At 40.5% G+C, this 23,644-nt stretch overlaps 1 protein-coding gene across 4 annotated transcripts in view; it reads right to left on the bottom strand.

Annotated features, from left to right (window-relative positions):
• Smad2 (SMAD family member 2) overlaps positions 1-11,911 on the bottom strand; it is a 64,074-nt gene extending 52,163 nt beyond the window's left edge. For 2 of the 4 annotated variants that reach the window (XM_090353136.1, XM_090353139.1), the window contains exon 1: positions 9,231-9,312. The gene's annotated coding sequence lies outside the window, so the exon portion shown is untranslated. Of the gene's footprint in view, positions 1-8,825; positions 8,957-9,230; positions 9,313-11,884 lie in introns of those variants that run through there. The other 2 variants (XM_090353138.1, XM_090353137.1) reach the window with 2 other exon arrangements.
• Between the last annotated feature and the right edge of the window lie 11,733 nt (positions 11,912-23,644).

Here is a 23,644-nt window from a genome sequence, read left to right as displayed (position 1 = left end):
CAAACACTGGCAACACTGACAAAGTAGGATGATCACTGAAGAAAGACCACTAAATATGGCTATGGCAGTTCATCTGAAGAGCAGTAGAAAAGGGAATATGAAAAGACTAGCAATAGCAAGTGCCTGTGAGATCTTGAGTTCAAACAACAATACCACTGAATACCACTGAATGAGGAGGCTAGAACTGGTTAAAAATACACAAACACAAGTTGAAGTCTACAACAGAGGAAGTAACTGAATATAGAAAGCAAAGCGATTACTCTTTTAAAAGGTAAAGAGGGAAGACAAATATCAACTATGTTTAAGTTGCAAAGTACTTTCCAATACATGTATGATTTTTATTTTTAAAAAAATCAGAGTTTGGCCTAATGATAGAGTGCTTTTCTAGCATGCACGAAGGCCCAGGTTCGATTCCTCGGTACCACATACAAAAAAAAAAAAACAGAATTGGTGCTGTGGCTCAAGTAGTAGAGCGTTAGCCTTGAGAAAACCCAAGAACAGTGCTCAGGCCCTGAGCTCAAGCTCAGTACTGGCAAAAAAAAATAAATAAAATCAGAGTTCAGTATTTCAACGTCAAATACTTCAAATTTAATGGCTACAGCTTCAGAGGACATCTAAAGTCTAGTGTAAAAATAACTATTAGTTGTTGGCATTTATGTTCCAATCACACAATGTAAAAAAAAGTAACATCAATGATGATCAGCAAGTTTACCAACTATATTAATCAAAGGTTTAGAACAATAAAACACATAAAAATTGTTTTAAAGAGCCATGCATCACCATATGCTGGTGGCTCACACCTATAATGCTAGCTACTCAAGAGACTGAGATCTGAGAATCAAATTTTGAAGCCAGCAAGGGCAGGAATTAACCAGCAAAAAAGCCAGAAATAGAGGTGTGACTCAAAGTGGTAAATCATTAGCCTTGGCAGGGGAGGAAAAAGATGAGAGGGAGGATATGACTATGTGTGAAAAAAAGGGAGAGTGAGCAGGTACACGCATGTGTACATAACATAAAATGGCTAAAAAGAAGAATTGTCAATTTCTACTCTAACTAGATCTACCTAAAGTTGTAAGCTAGGTAGGAAAGGCAGGGCCAACTATAAAACAAGCTGGCCCCATGGACAATGGTGGATAATGTATCTTTTAAACCAAAATGAACAGAAAACACTCTTATGGGCAATTTTATGAATTGTCACAGCCTAACCAGAGACTAGATCTAGCTCTAGAAGCAAGTTGTTAGTTGAGTGAAAGTCCACATCACATAGAAAACTCTGTAGAGATTACCTGTTCTACAACCAAGTTATATATACTACTTTCACCTTTAATGAGCTGTGTGGAACCCAAATCTCTATAATCAGCTCATAAACATACAACTTACACACTGGCTTATCATTCTAAGATCATAATTAAACACCATCACAAGACTAAACAGGCCCACATTCAAGTCAGCAGGAGTATCAAGTACTCCACTAGCCCTTTGACTCTCCCAAGTCAACCTTGCCTCTTTTCTATCTAGCATTCAACTCAATCAGTCCACAGGCATACAAAGTCAGTTAGCCAAGTCTAAAGTAGCACTGGCCAAAATAATTTTCTACAATGATTAAAAAAAAAAAATACAGGGCCGGAAGTTTGGCCTAGTGGTAGAGGGCTTGCCTAGCACGCACGAAGACCTGGGTTCGATTCCTCGGTACCACATACATAGAAAAAAGCCAGAAGTGGTGGTGAGGCTCAAGTGGTAGAGCTCTGCCCTTGAGAAAGTCCAAGGACAGTGCTTAGGCCCTGAGCTCAAGGCCAGGACTGGCAAAAAAAAAAAAAAAAATACAGCCCTTAGTCACATATGGCTATCTAAATTTAGATTAAAATTCAATTAAGACTAAATAAATTTAATATTCTGAGCTAAGTACCAGGGGTTAATGCCTACAATCCTAGCTACTCAAGAAATTCTGATTAAAGATCATAGTTGGAAGCTAGACAGAACAGAAAAGTCCTTGAGAGCTAAGGCACCAGTAGCACTCAGAAGCTGAAGTCTGAGGATTGTAGATCAAAAACCAGAAAAATCCCTGAGACTCATCTCCAATTACCACCAGAACACAGGCCTGGAATTCAAGCTTCACAACTACCACAAGCAACAACAAAGTCCTTGAGATTTCATCCTGAATTAACTACCAAAAAGAGGAGTGGAGACATTAACTCATGTACAGCACTGGTCACCAGTAAGAAAACTGAGCAAGAGGAGCAAGATTGCAAAGCACTGAGTTCAAGTCCCAGGATCAAGGAAAAAAATAATAGTTCCTCAGTCACAATAGCTGAATTTCAAGTGCTAAATAGTTGCATGTGACTGGCAGCTACCTAATAAATAAATACAAAACACTTTTGTAAGACCTACTGCTCCCCAGGGCTGTGAGTTAGAAGAAAACTGGTTAGGCAGGACTTCCTCATGTGCCTATTTCCTCTCTACAAAAACAGCATTAAAAAAAAAAAACTTTTTTATGTTCTACAATATCCATATTTCTCTCTCTTTAAGGCTTTCTGTTTGCTATGTGCATAGATGTGTGTGTGCTTCAAGCAAGAAAACTCCTTAGAACAGAAATGGACAGGGCACAAATCCCAAATTCCAAGCAAAAGCTAGAATCTCCTGGTAACTAAAACATTAAAAAAAAAAAAAAAACCTTAATTAACTAGTGTGAATCATACAACCTAACTACCTATGTGCAAACTATTTAAGTATTTGGTCTAAACATAGAAAACATTCATTCATAGCCACTAATATATATGTCATCAACACAAAAATTTCACTAGCTTATTCAAATTAAGGAAGAAGGTTTAGGCCTAGCTCCTCTACACCATAAATTTATAAGGAGTTTACATGGTCTGTACATCAGACTTTCCAGTCCACATCTTGGAATAAAAGATGTGATTAAGATGGAATTCTTTCTTAATACTTACAAGACTGTAATTACTATCTTTTTAGAGCTTTTGGAAAGCACTGACACAGCATATGAAATGCAATACACTTTTAAACAGATAAATTATGAAATCATAGCCTCACCATGCTACTTTCTCAGATTAAGTCTTCTTTGATCTTGGTGCACTGGTGCATAATGGCAGGCAGAAGGACCATGAGTTTGGGCCAGCCTAGGCTATACAGTGAGACTGTTGAAAAACAAAACAAAACAAAACTGGAAACCAGATACTGGTGTGGTGGCTCATGCCTGTAATCCGTACTAAGATCTGAGGATCACTGTTCAAAGCCAGCCTGGGAAGGAAAGTCGGTGAAGATCTTATTTCCAGTTAACCAGCAAAAGGCTGAAAGTGGAGTCATGGCTCAAATGGTAGAGTGCTATCCATGTGCACAAAAGCTCAGGGACAATGCCCCAGACCTGAGTTCAAGCCTCAGAACCAACACCTACACCTCCCGCCCAACACACACTCCTGAAAACAAGAACAGTCTTGGACTTAAGGGATTTCAAATAATCAGCAAACAGACTTTCTCAGTGGTTCACCTGTGATTATTCTTCCTTACTAAATGAATATATTAAACCTAAAACTACTTCCCCAACAAAGACTATGAAAAAAATCTTCAAATTTAAACTAGACAAAAATTCATACTCAAAACTGATCAGTGACAAGCAGTTACTCCCTGATTTTTTCAATGAAAAGGGGCTGGGCTACTTGTGCATTACTGCTAACAATAGAATCCTTTTTTTAATAGCCAAAGCTTCTACTACAAGATCAACAACAGTTATTTTATGGATTCAGAAAGTACTTCACAGTTGAAATGAGGGAATTGTGTATTTGTGTGTATGTGTAATAATACCAGGCAGACATCACACTTATAAAGCAACAAACCCTTACCACAGAGGCTGGCCAACTATGCATACCTACTCCATCTGTACATTTTTAGCCTATGTGTCAAAATGAGTGAAAAGTTTTCTGTGATACTCCTATACAATGGAGAAAGGGGGGGGAGGGAAGAAAAAAGCATGGTACAGGGTGGTATACCTCTCCTGTAACCTTTCTTGATTACTGGACTTTATAATCTGAAATCTGGGGTCTCTCTCTGAGGAAAAAAAAAGTGTGATCCATCTTGGTCAAAGTAGGTGATGGATCTTTCATGAAAGAAGTCCTTTGCTATAGAACAATGTTCTATTCCTTTAAGAACATTTGCTAATCATTCTGAATAACCATCTAAAGTATATTATGTAGATTACTGCACTCTTAAAAAGGTTTTCCCAGGGCCAGGAGTTTGGTCTAGTGGTAGAGTGCTTAACTAGCATGCACAAAGACCGGGGTTCAAGTCCTGGTACAACATACATAAAAAAAGCAGGAAGTGGTGCTGAGGCTCAAGTGGTAGGGCTCTAGCCTTGAGAAAGTTCAAGGACAGGGTTCAGGCCCTGAGATCACGCCCACAACTGGCCAAAAAAAAAAAAAAAGTGTTCCCAAACATGATTTAAGCTAATTGATGAACATTCATTACTAGGCTTTCAGGTCTGGTCCTGCACAGAACGGCCCCAGACATGCTACTCAAGTTCTGAATATTTGTTTTTGTGTCTTGTATATTATCTCTATTATCCTCACCAGACTGTTATTTTTTTCTTACAATAGACAGTAGGCTAGCAGTTCCCCATCCTCCAAACTAGTACCCACCACATCCCTGTAAACCTCCTACATTACTTAATCTACAGGTTTCTTATCTACTGAAGGTTAGAAGCCAGATAACTCAGCTGGTTAAAAACATTTTGAATAAATGCCAACAGGTTCTAAGAATCACAAAGGCTCTCTTACGCTTTAAGATATAGGCTGAAACAATTTGGCTTCCTTAGACCTTTGTTGCTTAAGTGACTTTTTCTCAAATACATTTTGTAACAGGTCAAGGTTAATAGTGTAGGCAAATAACTACAATGTACACCTAGAAGGGGGGGGGAGATTATTTGGGAAGACCCTTAGATGCCTCAATGAAGTTGTAACCAAGGTCACATAATCCTTATAATAACTTTAAAAGTTACGTTCTGCATTATCAGTTTAAAAAAAGAAGAGACAAAAAACAAAACCTAAGTTTCTGGAGTTAAGTAATTTATCCAACTGTAACTAAGAAGCCAAGTATCAGCCTAGGACTCTCTAATTCCAAAATCCAAAGTTTTTCTAAGTTTTACTACATGGAATTGCTACTCAACACATAGTTCTTGGTTTAACATTTTTACATGTCATTCTCACCCTTTCACTGAAACCCAATTGGAGTTTTCTTCTTCTTACCACTTTTTGCAACTAAAGGACAATGGTTAATAAACTGAAGCAAAAAAAAAAAAAAAAAGCTTAACTCTTCAAGTGTACATCTGTTCAATAACATGTTTCTGGAACACTGGCCATTATCTTCAGTTTTGTATAGACTGCAAAAACTGGTAACAACTCTTTCTGACCCACCATAAAAGCAATGATTGTTCCCAATGACTATCATACCTTCTTTAGGGCTGTCCTATATACACTGATAGGAAGTAATGCAAATATACTGCAGGAACTGACTCAGTAATGAATTTATTTCATGCTTATGCACCCTCATTTCTACACCACCATAACTAGTTTTCTTATTCTAAGTACTAGGGACATAAAGGAGTTGTCACATGCCTAATTCCATAAAGAAATGGGGCTACACTTGCTCACTATCATTTTTACTGCCTAGTCCCGGGGCTGATACATAGTAAAGGCTGTTGAATAAATAAATGCAACTGCCCTATAAATACAACTTATGTGCTGAATAAACTTGTAACTTCTCCTGAACTACTTTTGAGTTTTTTACATTTCACATTTTCTGACATAACTTTTGTAGTTCCTACTGGAAAACATATTCCCTCTTACAGAACTTAAGGGACCAAAATGGCTCTTATAAGCCTATCAAAAGACGAAGAATCTTGCTACGTGCCAGTGGCTCGTGCCTGCATTCTCACCTGGGAGGCTACTATCATCAGGAAGAATGAAGACTGAAGCCAGAAAGAAAAGTTCAAAGAACACCCCCCCACACACTCATACCTGCCATCCTCAAAATGTGGGAGGCTGAGACTATGGTTCCAGACCAGCCAGGCTGGCTCAAGCTTATAATTGTAGCTACTCAGGAGGCTGGAATCAGGAAGGTTGAGGACTGAAAGCCAACCTGGCAGAAAAACTTGAGAGATTCTCTCTCAACCAACAGCTAGGTGCAGTAGCACATGCCTGTCATCCTAGCTATGCAGAAGGCTGAGGCCGCCAGCCAGGCAAGAAAAAGTCCTAAGACACAAGTTCAACATAAGAAGCAGGGTGGAAGAAGCTGAACATGAAGTTTGAGCCTGTCACTCCAGCTACAGTGAGAAGTGGAAAAAAAAAAAGGATCATGGTCTAGGCACATACCAAGGAAAGAAACAAGATTCTATCAAAAATAACAGGATGGTGTGGCTCAGTGGTAGAAGCACAAGGCTCTTCAGTTTAAACCTCAGTACTAAATAATAAATCTAAAAAGTTGTGCACTTCTCCCTTCTAAAAATGATGCTTGTCTCAGAACGTTAGTAAATCTCCAATCTCACAGTTTGCTATATACAGCATTCATATGCTTCAGAAAAGCACCTGTACAAAAAAGTTTGCTCCAAGCACTAAATCAAAATAAGAAAAACCTTCAGACCTAAAAGTAAAAATTGACAAAATGCAAAACCCAAAATGTACTTAGCAAGCAACTTTGCAGCTAAATTAGTTTTTTCTTTACAAACACATATTTTGTCCTCAAAGATGTAGTGAGCAACATTTTCTTAATATTTATAGATGAAAATGAAAAGTGGACCTCCTATTCTCATGAAGTAGAAACAACATTATAAAAGAAAAATACTACATACTCAAACCCATCCCCAATATTCCTACAAAGAGTTAAAACACATACTAGCCTACTGGCCACAAGGCAACAGGAAATTGTCATACATAGTTTCTTACAAAACTTTATTTCAGGAATCTTGCAAACTGTGTAGAGATTTAGCTACAAGTAGGTTACAACCTTTGAATCCAAAGTTCATTGAACACCTACAAAGTGAAATAATTTATGTTGTAGCTACAAATATAAAGAACAAACTCTAAAGAACCTTTTCTTACAAAAGAACAGTAGTAGGTGTTTCCAATGACATCACAGTAATTGAAAGTAGCCAATGAGCTGCCTTAAATTTACCTCCCACTTCAGAAATGCACAGACTTTACTATAATTACTACTAAGACAGGTAAAGCTAAAACTAAGTTATTTTCAAAAAATTATTTTGAATTTGACATTTGCTAAAAGACCTTTTTGCAGAAGAAGTTAGATAAGAAAGTCTTCCTAAAAATAAAAATTCTGAAGTCAGGCACTGGTGGATCATGCCAGTAATCCTAGCTACTCAGGAGGCTGAGATCTAAAAAAAAAATCTAAGGATCTCTGTTCAAAGCCAGTCCAGAAAGGAAAGTGGGTGAGATTCTTATCTCCAATTCACCACAAGAAAACTGCAAGTGGCACTGTGGTAGAACGCTGAAGAGCTCAGGGACAGCATTCAGGGCCAGAGTTCAAGCCCCACGACCGACAAAATAAATAAATACTCTCAAATTATGACATTTTATGAAATCCATTCTACATTTCTGCAATTATTACATTTGCTCTGACTCATGCATTAAAACTTCAACCTTCACGTAACTTCGAATTATTTGTAAGAGGGAAACTTTTCTCTGTAATAGGTAAACTTTTCAGGGATGAAAAGCAAAATAATAGCAAATGTATTTTCAGCATAACAGTAAATCTAAATGTATTCTCAGATAAGGCTCAAGGAAAGCACACTTTAATGATGGCGGTTCCCTTCACATGAAGTCAGAGAAAATGAGAAGGAACTTTGGAAATTAACTCACATCTTCAGGGAAACAATTTGGAAAGATAAAACCACAGGATGTGTGCCTGCAATTAATTGTTTTATGTATGACGTTTTAAAAGTTTAAAATAATCTCGAATTAGCATATTCAAAAATGTAACAAGCCCTCAATGGAAATTTAAAAAAAAAAAATGCTGCTTCCCAATTCGTTTCACCTGGCGTTTTTCTTGTTGCTTGTTGGCTGTTTAACACAAAGTGTGACAACAAACAGGTCGCATTTACCTTGCAGGGCAAACCGACGAAATAACAATACACTCAATATAACCTACCTACCGTTTTCTTTTGTTGAGAATCAGAAAGAAGCCATGATCAAATAAGGGTAAGTCGAAGACAAAAGTACCTGACCCCAAGAGCGTCATTTCCCGGAGACAACAAACCAAAGGGATGATTTTGCGAACCAAGTGCGGGATACGTGAAATCAAATAGAATTAGCACGCTCCCTCCAGGGTAATGACAAAAGCTAATAGGCTGCACCTACAGCAGAACTTTCCGAGCGTGCGGAGGACGATCCCGGCGGAGCATCCGCGCCGAGCGAGCGCGCTCCTGGGAGGACGCCCAGACCATTCAGCTCCCGCGACGGGGGTGGTTAACAAAGGTTACGGGACCAAAACAAAACCAAAAACCCAAACTGGGAGCAAAGTATCACACGCTCCCAACTCCTCCGACCGACACGACCTGTCCCTTCGGCTTCGGAAATCAGTTCTCCCAACTCCGGAGGGTGCCGGCCAACGCCGGGGAAGGGACGCGGACCAGGCCGGGCGGAGGGGGGGGGGGATCGCGGCAGCCCCGTCCTCCGACGCCCACCCCGGCCCGCGCGCCCACGGCCCCGCCACACCCCAGCCCCCTCCCGCCGTGGCCATGTGACACGCCGGCCCGGCCGCACAAACACACCCCTGCCCGAGGCCCGCGGGCGCCGAGGCTTTACCTGCACCGAAGCGCCAGGTCCGGCCCCGCCAGATCCCGGGGACCCGGGACCTTTTGTTCCTTCCCCGGCCAAATGGATGGAATGGGGGGCTGGGAGGAGAGGAGGGGAATGGGCGATCCCAGGCGGAACTGAAAACACTCCGGGCCGCCGAGCCCCCGCCCCGCCCCGCCCCCAGCCCCGCGCCTGGCAGCCACCCCGCCGCTCCGAGCCCAGCCCGGCGGAGCGCGGAAGAAGGGGAGGGGGCCCGGCCGCCGCCCGCCGAGGAGGGGGTGGGGACGCCGCCATCCCTCCTCCCCTCGGGCGCGCGCCCGCCGTCCTCCCTCCCGACCCCGCGCGCCGCGCCCTCACCACCGGCCCACCTCCACTTCCGCCCTCCGCCCCGGCCGCGGGCCGCAGCGCACCCACCTCCGGGCGGCTCGCTCGGCGCTCGCGAGCTGCAGGCTGGCGAGCTGCTTCTCCGCCGCCGCGGCCGCGCGGTAGACCCGCCTCCCACCCCGGGCCGCGAGCCCCGCCGATTCGCCGGCGCAGCCCCGGGGCTGGCACCCTGCCGCACGCTGATTGGCGCCCCCAGCCGCCCGTTAGGGCGCGAGGCACGCCGGCCGAGCGCCGCGCGGGGTGCGCACGGAAGACGGAGCGAGTGGAGGAGGGAAGGAAGGAGGCTGAGCACCGCGGGAAGGGCCGGCCGCGGAGCGGAGCGCGGGGAGGCGCGGGCCACTGACTCCCCACCTCCCTGTGCCTTCGGCCCGCCCCGCCTCCGGCCGGACCGGCAGCACGCGCAGCCAATGAGCGCGCCAGGAGCTCGGGGTGTGAGCCGCGCGTCGGGGGCCTGGAATCGGAAGGGAGACGTCGCTCGCTGATTGGTCCCGCCTCCCCCGTCCAGCGTGAGGCGAGGCGCGGCCGGGCGGGGTAGGATGCTGGGGGGGGGGGTTCGCTGGAGTTTGTCTTCGGCACGTTCCCACGGGGCTCGCGGAGAGGCGGAAAAAAAAAGCCTGCGGCCTGCCGCGCCAAACAGACCACGCCCCATCCACAGACCACCACCCCTCCGGTCCCCTGCCAGCACCTCGGAGGGAGAACTGCCGCCTGGTCCGCCTTTTGTCGGGAGGCCGAGAATGGACACGTGCTCCGTCCCCGGGGAGGCCTCGGGGCGGCCCGGAGGACCGGACTGGACCGGGGCAGAAAGGCCTTGGAAGACGCTCCGGCGGTGGGCCGGAGATAGGCGCGCCCTTATGCAAATGAGTGGGCGGGGCTTTGTGCTGGAGTGGCGTGGGGAGGGCGGGGCCAGGTGAATTAAAACAATGTCAGTGTCCTGTGGAAGCGTTGAGAGTGAGGGAGTTTATCCAGGGTTTTTCTTCAGACTGAATCTTGGTTGATATTCATACTAAAATAAAAAGCATCAGAATCTTGTTCGTCGAGCTTTGAAAAAGGTGAGCGCCTGGCAGGAAGCTCCTTAACTACTGATTTTATCTTTCCTAACGCTCTGGTTGTGTTTTTCTCTCTCTCTCTCTCTCCACTGTTCAGGCAGTTGGTTTCATGATCCTAACTTGACAGGTTTGCTCTACTGGAAGCAGCGAAGCTGTCCAAGGGTGTGCAACTACTGAGTTCCGTGGTAGCCTTGTTTTTGGGGTTTTTTTTTTTTTCCTTAGCACGGATGCAATACTGAGCTCAAATAATCCAGTACTAACCACCACCAGCCGGGAGAACCGTAAAAAGACAGTTGAAAAGAAATGTGGGTTGTTGGTGGCAGAGGCAACTCTTGAACGTAGTTTTCTAACACTCATGCTTATGTAGTTCTCGTGGATTTACTTGGAGATTCCTGGAAATCATCACTAGCAAAACATATCAGCAATCAGGAAGTGCCAAGTGATTATTCCAGCACTAAAAGTTTTAGAAATAAATATACTCTCAAGAGTGCAGTCATCCCAGAGGAGGGTACCTTTTTATATGGACCATGAGAGATATTTGACCATTCCCTAAGTCTTACAGGTTTTCTAGATATATTTTAAAAATCTTCACTGCCACCACTTCTCCTCAGATGTAGCAATACTGTTCTTGTGGGAAAGTTCTGACGATGAGTGTGAACCTTGAACGCAGGCCAGTTGTAGTTTTCAGAACAGCTTATGTTCCAAATCTATGACTTCTGGCAAAGTGAAGCTTATTTGCAATAATACCTACTTAGTGGATAATACTAGTTTGTGAAGAAGTAAAATAATGAATGTCAGTAAGTAGCACAGGGCTTAGAAATTAAGCAAAGTTCAATGGCCATTAACTTTCCTTTTCTGTTTTGTAAAGGCATGCCTTTTTAAAAGTCTGTGGGCTAGTAGGGATGTAATTAGTGACAGAATGCTCGTGTAGCATGTGTGAGGCCCTAGATTGATCCCTAGCACTGCATCCAGTGTTTTAGCCCCAGGCCCAGAACTGCAGTTCTGCATGTCAGTTTTGGTTTTTGGCCCCTACACATCAAATTAAGGGATATGGTTAAGGACAGAGAAAGAAGGTGTACTATGTAACACTTGGGGCTATCTTGAGCCACCTTCCAGTAACAGATGTTTGCCTTAGGCAGAATTAGAGGAAATCGGTGAGAGGTTTGCATACTTAAACAGTTCTGGTGAAAAGCAGGTTTGGTGGTCAGAGGTGTCCAAGTGGTCTGACAAGTCTGTTGTCTCACTACTGGTCAGGTAAGGCTTTACAATAGGAGTCATCTATCCATGGTAGTTTGTTCCATCTGACCAATGCCTTGAATATGAAAGCGTATTAAAACTGCCTTGAGTCATATAAATATTTTGCCTGTATAAACAGTGTATAAATTAGAGTATCCAAGTGTGTCATAAGAATGATAACAAGCAGAACTGGAGTGGATGCTAGAGAAATCTGCTTCTAGTATGGGAGTTAGTAAATTTGAGAGGCATTAATTCAGTAGATAACTATTTCAATAATTGGACTTTAAGTTCCTAACTCTTCTATTTTGAGAACTTTATAAAACTAGAGGATTGAAGAATGAAGAGGGGCACTCTGGCTACTAATACAGTCCCCAAGGAGCATAGAAATGGGATCGTGCTTACCTTCCCCTCTGCTTAGAAATGTATCTAAACCAAAGTGGGTCAAGACAAACTGAAGGCACATAGAACAAGGATGGCTCTATGTTGCCATGGAAACAATAAGCTTAGAATTCCACTAGTATACCTGAAGATCTATCTGTAGGTCCCTATTGACTAAATTATATTGAATTATTTTTTATTTTATTGTCAGTGTACGTATAGAGGGGTTACAACTACATTCGTTAGGTAGTGGGAGCATTACTTGTTAAGTCTGATTTTTATATAGAAAGAGAGTTTAATCCTTTGTAACTAATGCCATTGTAAAATCAGTTAAGCCTAAATCAATTCAGAGCGCATATAAAGCTGGTTAAGTACATTCGAAAGACATGAGAAAAATGGTAATGGTGGCTGTTTCTATAAGGAGCTTCATTAGGGTCATGAATAGAAAAGTTGTTTGCTTCTTACTTAATTTGAGTCTTAATTTTGGTTTTTCAAAAGACATAGCTCTCATTCCATCTTTTGCCTGATAAAGTACTTCTTGGCTACAACAGCCCAAAGTGGTTCATTGATGTATCACTTAAATGAATTTTTTTCTTATAGTTTGAATGATATGTAGACCATAACTTCAATTAAGGTTTTGATTCATTTGTGTAGTCTTGATCAGTTTTATAACTTCTCATATGTGTATATGTCTCCACATATACAAAATTCCTGAAGGCAAAGAACAAATTATTTTCAGTTGCTTCTCCATGCCCTTATCACAAGACTAAGTAATGAAAGAAGGGTAAAATACAGCATTTTCACCAGATGCTGGTAGCTCATTTCTATAATCCTAGCCACTCAGGAGGCTGATAATCTCAAGATTGCCATTCGAGGTCTGTGAGACTCTTATCTCCAATAAACTATTCAGAAAAAACCAGAAGTGGTGCTGTAACTCAGGTGGTAGAGTGCTGGCCTTAAACAAAAAGGAGTTCAGGCATGGTTCCCAAGCACCAGGACTGGCATAAGTAAGTAGTAGTAGTAATAATAATAATAATAATATCTATATCATTTTCCTAACAGAAAAGTGTGTGTCAAGCATTTTTTCACTTTTTCCTATCCTTGAACAGAAATGTTTGTAGTTTCTTTCCATACAACAGTTAGATCTCTTGTCAACATCTACGCTCTGTTTGCTCATTAAGTGAGACTAAGTTGCAGTGAACCTTGCTACATCATAAAGATCTAAAATTACTCAAAAGTAAAAAGACTGGCTAATTCAGATAACCTATGTAATTTGATAACCTAAGTAAAAATCTGTGAAGAACTATATATGACTTATATTAAAATTACAGTTAAGAAATCTAAAACCAGTTGAATTTATATATCACATGGTAAATGTATGCATATACACACAAGTACACAAAGTCCTCATTCATTTATTAGTTTGCTGAAAATAGAAACTATTCTGATAGGAAATGCCAAAGACAAGAACAAGAACAGATACAAAATTTAATAGATGTCTATTATGCATATTATGTACCTACCTTAAAAATATTGGCTGATCCTGGTAGAAAGGACCATTGTTTGGCCATAGGTACTTAAGAAAATTAGATATCCAAGAAGGTATTTTTTAGGGAAAAAAAAGATTGAAAGAATTTGTTGCATTATATTCTTTATATATTTAAAGGTATAAGTAGCCACTGGATTATTTGGTCATTGAATAATCCAAAAATTATTCCAAAGTCACATGGAAAATAAAATTACAATATAATTCTAATTCAATGAGCACTCCCATAAAGTTCTTAACATTATTGTATGTATATATATACATATATTTATATATATATTCCAGTGTCTAAAGCCCAAAAGAATAAGCAACTCGTTTAAAATTGTGAGGGAGAATAATATGGTAGTTATAGGCTAGCAATAAGGCTTTACGCCTTAATTATAATTGTGTGTGACAATATTGTATGAACCAAGCTGCTGCTAGGCAGAACAAGTATATGAAGGTATAATACTCTTGGAAAATTTCAAGTATATTAGCATAATTGCTTTGATGAAGAACTTAGTTAACATAACTGACTGCAGTAGACAATAGATGCATAATCTTTATCCTAATGATTGAATTAATGAGCTCCACTTGTTTGTCCTTACAGTAAATAGTCCTTTCTCATGAAAAAGACCATTACTGAAGGAGTCTGACAATTGTGTTAGCTGATGAGTGGCCAGAACATAATTAATGGTAGGAAAGAAGCAATAACTATTGGGTCCTAAAGACTTTCTTGTAGGGTTCAAGGTTAAATTACATTGCTACACTGACTTTCATATCAGCTCATCCATGTCATATAATAACAGATGCTTTTATTTTTCAGCTAAGGAAATTGAGCTTTCTTAAGTCCTTATGACCACTTAGTGGCAAATGATCATTAATATAATATCTTTATTTTATACCCTAGTATTATCCATTAACTCTCCTTCCTGTTCCTCATCCACATTCCCACACCCATGCTGACAAACTATTCTGGACCGTTGTCTCTTTTCAGTCTCCCAGTTTGCATTACATTCTATTCATATGTCCTCAACACCCAGTTAATGGTAAAAATAGAGACAAATTTCCTATCCAAACCCTAACTCCTAATGACAAATGTATCTGTTACAAGATTCTTCTTCCAGCCACTTTTCTAGAAGTCTTGCTCCTCCTTTTTCTTCCATCTACTCTCAGCTCCCTTCATAATTCTGGCTAAATTACTATCACACACACACACACACACACACACCAACGATCAATTCTATCATATCACATGAGATGAGTTTGGTTGTTTTTTCAAAACTCTTTGTCACTATCTGAAATCATTCGTTTATGTACCAATTTATCCTTGCCCCTCTCTACTGAATGTCAGTTCTTCAGGTGCAGGAAACATGTCTGTTCAGTTCACCATAGTATGTTTAACTCATAGATGTTTATTTGGTTCACCATAGTGTCCTTCAATTAAGCATACGTGGTGAAACTCAACTACTTTAAAATGGATGTCTACTTTTTACGCAAGTTCACTTAAACTCAGGTCGTCAAACCTGAACTGATATTTCCTGGTATTTCTGCATAGCCCAGTTTCATAGAAGTAAAGCCCGAGGCAAGTATTAAGTCCTGATGCTTTTTTTGGAAGGAGTAATTCCAGTGCTGCAATAGTGAGGGAAGAGACTAGGAAGAAAGGGAACAATAATGTGCTACCACACTAACCTGGCTCCAGAACAAGCTTGAAGAAATACAGCTTGTCCCTTGGCAGGTAACAGTACAGAACATTTCCAGACAGGTAGTCTGGAAATAGTATGCCTTGAAACACATGAAGAAAACATTAGTGGCTCATACCTGTATGCCCAGCTCCTCAGGAAACTAATATCTAAAGGTCCAAAGCTAAGGAAGAACGTGAGACTCTGAGGGCAAGCACCAGCACAAAAGAGAGAAGAATTTTAATTACCATGTCTCCTATCTCCTTATGGTCAAAGTTTATTTCAGGGAGTTAGTGTTCCTTCACATCTAGTTATCTGGGCTCATCCTTCATGTCTAGAAGTAGTTGGAAGAAGCTGTGGGTCTAGGGCTAGTTGACAATGGTAATCAAACCACAACGAACTCAACCAAGTCTCATGTTGGCGTTTGAGACGGAGCAACCGGTCAAGAGTAGAGAACACTGGAGAAGTCACATAAAGTGAGCCAATAGCACATAGCAAAGGTGATACCAGGTTTGCTTTACTCAATGCATCATGCCGGTACCTACTGGAGAAACAAAAGTGATAAATCAGTACAATGGAGTGTCATCATCACTGAAAAGAGATGAAGTATTGAGACGTGTTACTATGCTCACGAACCCTGAAACTTAAAACATCGATGCTTAGTGAAAGAAGCCAATTACAAAGGTCCCATACAATATACTCCCATTTATATGAAATACTGAAAACAGGCAGGAAGTAGACTGGTAGTCAGGTCTTAGAGAACAGGCAGGCATGGGTACAGGATTTCATTCTGAAATAAAATCTAAAATTATATTGTGATGATTGCACCACTTTGTAAGTATAATAGAAGTCACTGAATTGAATATTCAATGAATGGTGTGATCAATGAATTACATCTCAATAAAGCTTTTTTTAATGAATATGATTTTGGGGGGGGTGGTCATAAGGTTGGAACTCAGAACCTAAACACTGTCCCTTTACATTTTTGCTCAAGGCTCTCTATCACTTGGACCCACAGTGTCACTCTAGTGGTTAAGTGGAGTCTCATGGATTCCTGCCCCAGATGGCATTGAACCATAATGCTCCGGTCTCAGCTTCCTGAATAGCTGGATTACAGGCACCCACGCTGAACAATGCTTTTTAAAGAGGAGTTCTGTTCAAGTTACTGACACATGGGGTAGCAAAGAGCAAGGAAAAGATACAACTCCACACAGTATAAGCCATTCCCTCCTTCCTGTCCTCCTTTCCTCATTCTTCAAGATGGAAGTGATGTTCTCCCTGCCTCAGCATTAACCTTTTCCCCCATTTTTTTTTGTTGTTGTTGTCTTTTCTTGATGAGTGAGATCTTTGAGATTGGGTGTGTGTCTTTGGACTTTGCATGGCATACAGGAGGCTTCAAAAAGTTGTGAATGGAGAACAAGTAAGAGCTAGAACTGGGACCTCGGTATCCTGAGCTCCAGATCAAACTCCTTCTAACACTCAACTACTCTGATGTTGGAAACAAAGATTTCTAAGATCTAACAACTAGTCAGAGAGAAGTCTGCACCAAGGGCCAGGAGTTTGATCTAGTGGTAGAGTGCTTGCCTAGCATGCAAGAAGACCAGGGTTCGATTCCTTGGGCACATACATAGAAAAAGCTGGAAGTGGTGCTGAGGCTCACGTGGTAGAGCTCTATCTATCTTGAGAAAGCCCAAGGACAGTGCTTAGGTTCTGAGTTCAAGCCTCAGGACTGGCAAAAAAAAAAAAAAGTACATCAAACACAATAATTGGTTTCTGGGTCCACATTTACATCTTATACCGTAAACATAATTGTTCTGTTTTCTTCCTAATTGTACTGTCCTTTAGATCATATCTTCACCAACCTCATTGCAGTTTTCTCCAGGTTCACATGGCATCAGCTTAATTGGAAACAGTAGCAGCCTGTAACTGTGGCTCATCACCCCTGGAAGAAATAGTGACTGGGAAATCTGATACTCTGCTTACTTAGCTAATGTATATTTTGAATTTTTTTCTACAGGCTTACTAACTTTAACATCAATTGGAGACAGCTCTGTGAGCAACCATCTATTTCAATCAGACTGATTTTATTTAGCATAGTATCTTTAAAGTTCACCCATCTCATAGAATACATCAGTACTTCATGCCTTTGTATGATTATTTGATTATATGGATCTACTATATTTTACTTGCCCACTCATCAGTTGATGGACACTTTTGCTTTTCGGTTTTGGTTTTGGAGACTTTTTTTTTGCTTTTTATTTTTATTTTATATATTTCTCTACTGCTATTATTTTTTTTTTGCAGTGCTAGGGATGAAGCCCAAAATTTCTCACATGCTATGCAAATATTTCTGAAGTCTGTTCCCAGACTTCTATTTTTAATTATAATTTTTTTTGCCAGTCCTGGTCCTTGAACTCAGAGCCTGAGCACTGTCCTTGGGCTTTCTCAAGGCTAGAGCTCTACCACTTGAGTGACAGCACCACTTCCAGCTTTTTTTCTATATACGTGGTACTGAGGAATCAAACCTGGGTCGTCATGCATGCTAGGCAAGCATTCTACCACTAGGCCAAATTCCGGCCCTTTAATTATAAATTTTAATAAAATTTCCTTGACCTTTTTCTATGCTATATTCTCCTGTGTTTTGTCTCTTAAATTTTCTTTTTAACCATCTGCAGGGCTCTGCTAGACTTTTTGTGTGTGGGGGGGGGGAGTTATGGACTTGAACTTGGCCTGGCACTGTCCCTGAGCTCTTCAGCTCAAGGCTACCACCCTATCTTTGAGCCAAGCCCCACTTCCCGTTTTCTAGAGGTTAATTGGAGATAAGAGTCTCAAGTCATTTTGTGTCAGGGTTGGCTTTGAACCTTGATCCTCAGATCTCAGCCTCCTGAGTAGCTAGGATTACAGGCGTGAGCCACTGCACCTGGTTCTGCTAGACTTTTTATAAGGATTATTAGTGGATATTGACATCTCAAGCTTTGCCTGGCAAATGTATAACCTTACTGCTATTGTAATTGCTATCACCATGTAATCTATTTCACTAATGAGGGAAACATTTGTCTTTAAAACAGCATTTTGTGATTTTAGTGAAAAGCTGCTGTAAGGGTGATCCACATCTGTCAAACCAGCTACTTGGTTGTGAAGATAGAAGGATCCCCCCATTTTACATTTGTGTCTTTTTTTTTCCCTCTCTTTTAGGTCTAGCTTCCACATGTGACAAAGAATGTGCCGTATTTGTCTTTCTCAGTTTGGCTTATTTCACTTAAGATGATTTCTAGTTCCATCTATTTTTCTGAAAATGTATACTTTTTCTGGCTTAATAAACTAACGGTCTTACTTCATGGTGTACATAGATCATGTTTTATCCTTTTATTGACTGTTGACACCTAAGTTGATTCTATATGTCAGCTATTGTAAATATCATTTCTACAGACCTGATGGATATATGTCTGTCTTGTATAGAAACATACATTTAGATATAAACCCAAGAATAGTATAGCAAGATCATGCTATTTCTGGTTTGAGTTCATTTAGAAACTTTAATACTGGTTTTCCCATAAACCACATATAAGGATTCCGCTCTTTCCTTCCGTCATATCCTTGCCACTATTTGTTTACCTGAGATTGTCTTTTGGACTAGTGTGAGATGGAATCTCAGTGTAGTGTTGATTTCATTTTCTTATGGTTAAAGATGTTGAGCATTTACTCATGTATTAATTGGTTGTTTGTACTTTTGAGAACTATCTAGTTCACTTTCCCATTTATTAATTGGATTGTTTTTTCAATGTTTAATTTTTTGAGCTTCTTACATATTCTGGATATTGATCCTTTATCCAATGAATTGTTGGCAAAGATTTTCTCACATTATGTGAGGCGTCTCTTATTTGTAGTAAATTTTTTGTTGTGCAGAAGCTTTTTCACTTGATGCAGTCTCACTTTTCAATTCTTGGTTTTATTTCTTGAGTCCTATCCTGAAAAGCTTTGCCTATGCTTACATCCTCAAGGATTTTTCCTATATTTTCCTCTTACTAGTTTCTATGCCATGAACATCTCTAATGAAGTGGAAAAAAAGACACTTGACACTGTCATTTTGCAGTTATTACTGGAGACACCATTTAGGAGATCACCATGGAATGTGTGATATGATGAGGTAGGAGTGACATAGTTGCCTGGACTGACACTGAATCATGATCTTTTAGACCTCTACCTCCTAAGTGATTGAGGTATGGGTCAGGGTGCCAAACAACAGCGGGTTTTTGTTGTTGTTGTTTGTTTGGTTTTTTAGGCTGATCTTAGAAACAAATGATAGAGTAGTAGCTCTGCAGTATAGTTTTAGGGCAGACATCACTCAGTCTTTACTGATGGAAAAGGCTACCTACAGGTAGGAAGAAGCCAAAATGCACAGAAAGATGGTTGAGATGATTTTAGTTGTGTTTGTAGCGGTAAGTCACCTTTATCGCTGTCCCCTGTTCAGTTCTTTTTTTCTCTCTATAAGCTAAAACATTCCTCTTTTTTTTTTTTGCTTATGCAAGATCAAATAGAACTTCTTTGTTATCAGCAACTAATGCAGCTGTGAATTTAATTTCACTAATCTCCATATCCTTCCATTTTAAAAGCAAATAAAGGAGGGCATGTTAGCTTTAATCTCAACTTGATCAAGTATGATTTTTACACAGAGGAAAACAGCTCTGTTGCTATCTATTCCAACCCAGTAAGTCCTTTCTTCTTCTATGTCCATGCCTAAAAAGAAAATTACATGTTGGGCGCCTACTTTAATTGTTTGTAATCACTGAAATTTGCAGTCCTGTCCTGTGGTGTGTTCTAAGACCTCTCCTTATGGGGCATTCTTTCAGTGTGCCTTGTTGGCTGTAGCTGCAGAAATTAGAAAATTGAGAAATGTATAAAATTCAGAGAGACATCCATTTTGAAATTTCTTTCATTTAGTCAATGTTATTGTTGGAAATGTATAGGGCTTTGGGGGAAGAAAAAAATGAACACAACCTTGGACTTTGTGACTAACATAGATCTCATCCTGTTCCAAGAACCACACTATTTGTCCTTACTGGTAGGTCTCTAACTCTCCTAACATCAGGATCCAGCTTCTGAAGGCAGAGGGAGGAGGCTCTCTTGCCCACTGACTTTGTTTAGAGGTCAGTATCTACAAAGAACATCTCCTTCCCAAAGCACATCATTTTTTTCTTATACTTCTATTTGCTAGGTTGGACTTTAGCTTATAGTTATATCCATATATACAAAGCAGGAAGGTTGAACTTCAGGTGTATATGTGCACACACACCCTGGTCAAACACAGGAGAGAAAAAAACTGGGAGAAAATGAGAGAGTGGGGTTTAGGGTTTATAAAAAGAAATGTACTCAGTACTTGACGTAAGTAACTGTAACCCCTCTGTATGTCATATTTACAATAAAAAATTTTAGAAAAGAGGAAATTCGTTATAAAAACACAACTACAAAGTCATAAGACTGATTCTTAAATAAACATAAACAATTAAGGTCCAGCCTTACCTGGAGTCTGCATCTTCAACAAGTTTCAAAGGAAACAAAAAAGATTCAAAGGATTTATTTGAACTATATTACCTAGAAAAGTGATTGTGGTCAGGCTACAGGATGTAATTTGGGATCCAAAAAGCCTTATTGAGTTATAAGACTGGTTTTCTATGTGAATCAAAAACTTCTTCCAAAACCAATTTCCAAAGGAAATCAGTAATGAACGCAACCTTGGAATCATTCTGTAGCCTTCTAAAGAGATTAGAACCACTCTTTTTATATCTTCTACACCTTTGGATATGTAATGTTGAAAGCACTTGCTACTCAAAAAAAATCAATACAGCAGAAAATAAATCTTAGGAAGTTAAAAAAACAAACTAATTCATGTGCACTTGATACAGTGATATAAATATTTTTAGAAGTTATTAAATGGTTCTGGGTAAATTGGTAACTTTCCAAAGAATTTTTCAAATCAAGTTTGACTTATCTTCTACTATATCCTAAAATAAATATCCCATTGCTGGTGCCAGTGGCTCATACCTGCAATCCCAACTACTCAAGATGCTAAGATCTGAGGATCCCAGTTAAATGCCCACTGGACAGGAAACTCACAAGATAACCGAACATGGTGGTACACATCTATAATTCTGACACTCAGTAAGATGGAGCAACAGGATAATGAATTTAAAGCTACCTTCAGCCATACAGTAAGACCCTGTTTCCAAAACAAAAAATTCACAAACAAAACCAAAAATCTCCAATTTACTATCTTCTTCCCTCTACCCCCCCTCTCCCCTCCCCCAAAAGCCAGAAGTGGAGCTGTACCTCAATTAGTCTTGAGAAAAAAAGCTCAAGGACAGTGCCCAGGCTTTTGAGTTCAAATCCCAGGACCAGCACACACACACCTTATATAACCAAAATCCCCACATATTAAAGGGGAAAGAGAAGTATAAAATTATAGCAATTAACAAACTATATTAGAAAACAGATGAAGTAGGAAACAGTCTTGTCTGGGATGACAGGCATCTACCAATATTTCCAACTTGTTCTTTATTTTTTTTTTTTGCCAGTCCTAGGCTTGAACACAGGGCCTGCACACTGTCCTTTGACTTTCTCAAAGCTAGAACTCTACCATTTGAGCCTCAGCACCACTTCTGCCTTTTTTCTATGTATGTGGTACTAAGGAATTGAACCCTAGGCCTTTGTGCATGCTAGGCAAGCACTCTACCACTAGGCCAAACTCCCAGCCCAGTACTTCCAGCCTTTATGGGTTGATAAGGTTTCTCAGGAACTTTTTGCCTGGTATGGCCTATAAATGGGATTATGGTATGGAGAACCTTGCCCAGACTGTCTGATACTCAACTTTAACCCAAAGCAGGACAACTCAAAGCATGCAGCTCCTTCCACTATGGAAGAGTTTGCCCTTTTGCCTATGGTAGCTAAACTGTAAGATCTGCCAACCTGAGGATTGATGTACAAAGCAAGACTTCTGCTTAGTGGGAGGGATACAGGAGAAAGGCTGATGAAATATAAGGTCAGTTGTCAGGATTTTTTTTTTTTTACAAATCCTACAATATAACTAGGCAGACACTTAAACAAGGTAAGTATGAGGGAACCCATCTCCTGGAGAAACCTGACTATCAGGTATTTAGCATGGGAGTTTAGCAGGAGCTGGGCAATTTGATGGACCACACCTTGGTGGTGGTGCACAGTGGGTCCTGGTGGGGATACTTTCCACATCCCTGAGTAGCAAAGACCCACACAAAAACAAATGTCCCATGCAAAAGCTACCATGCTGAGAAGGAAAGGGAGCCAGCAGAGATCAGTGGCCCAGTATCAAAACTCAAGAGGCCTCAAACCTTCTAGTCATGACAAGTTCATGAGAAATCATCAGAAACATTGATGAGAACATTAATCAGTGCAACATTAAACCAAGTAACATCACATTTTCCTGATACAGATAAGTATGATTTGGATAATGTGCTGGCATGGGTGCTACCATTTTTTTCTTTCATGTAGTTTTGCTGATGAATGTTTTTGTTTTATTTGTGAATTTTTATTTTGTTTTTGAAACAAGGTCTCATTATGTGGCTTTGAATTCATTACCCTACTGCCCCAGCCTACTGAGCACTGGGATTATAGGTGTGTACCACCATGTTCAGTATCTTATGAGTTTTCTATTTCCAAATGCTTCTTATATAAGATTACTTTTTAAACAAAAGTATGCATTACTTTTGACATAAAAATATAATATGCGAGTGGCTCACAGCTGTAATCCTAGCTACTCAGGTGGCTGAGATCTAAGGATTGAGGTTCGAAGCCAGATCAGTCAAGAAAATCTGTGAGACTCTTTCTTTCCAATTAATTACAGAAAAAAAGCCAGGAAGAATATTATGACTCATGTGGCAGAGTGCTAACTTTGAACAAAAGGAGATCAGGGACAGTGCCCAGACTCAGAGTTCAAGCCCAGTACTGGTGTGTGTGTGTGTGTGTGTGTGTGTGTGTGTGTGTGTGTGTGTGTGTGTAATTTCTATTAGTCTAAGTTATTTTACTGAACAAGATTAGAATATTGTAAGGTTTTTAGTTTAAACTATGTTATATAGGGGTATACTATAAGAAAGTCGAAGGTTAGTAAAATTAGGTCTTTTGAATTTCATGACTTACCCCAACATGTATAGTCATTATTTTTAAAGAGGAAAACTAGCCAACCCCTTAACTTATTTCAATTATCTATGTGTATATATCCAACTCACCCTTGCCTAATTAAGCATGTGCTTACTGGGATTAGCACAGCAGAGATTTACCGCCCAGTGAGCTCTCTGGGCCCCCAGCGCCATCTGTGCAGTAAGCTGCATTGAAGTGATTCTGTGATTCACTGGAACCTGGTGAAGAACCTGGCATGGCTCCCACAGAAAACAGGATATGGTAATTCTCTTGAGGCTTCGCCCACCTCTGCTGTGGTTTCCTTGATGTACTCTCTCTGATTCCCCTAGGCCATTCTCCCTTCAGTCTTTATTGCTATGCAATGGGTTTTCTACCCTTGAATGACAATGAACTTTTGAGCTCCTTAATTCT

Source organism: Megascapheus bottae, chromosome 19, assembly GCF_031878675.1.
Source record: "Megascapheus bottae isolate mThoBot1 chromosome 19, mThoBot2.hap1, whole genome shotgun sequence".
Classification (NCBI taxonomy): Eukaryota; Metazoa; Chordata; class Mammalia; order Rodentia; family Geomyidae; genus Megascapheus; species Megascapheus bottae.
Note: the sequence above shows the minus strand (reverse complement) of the source record. Positions and strands in the feature narration are given on the sequence as shown.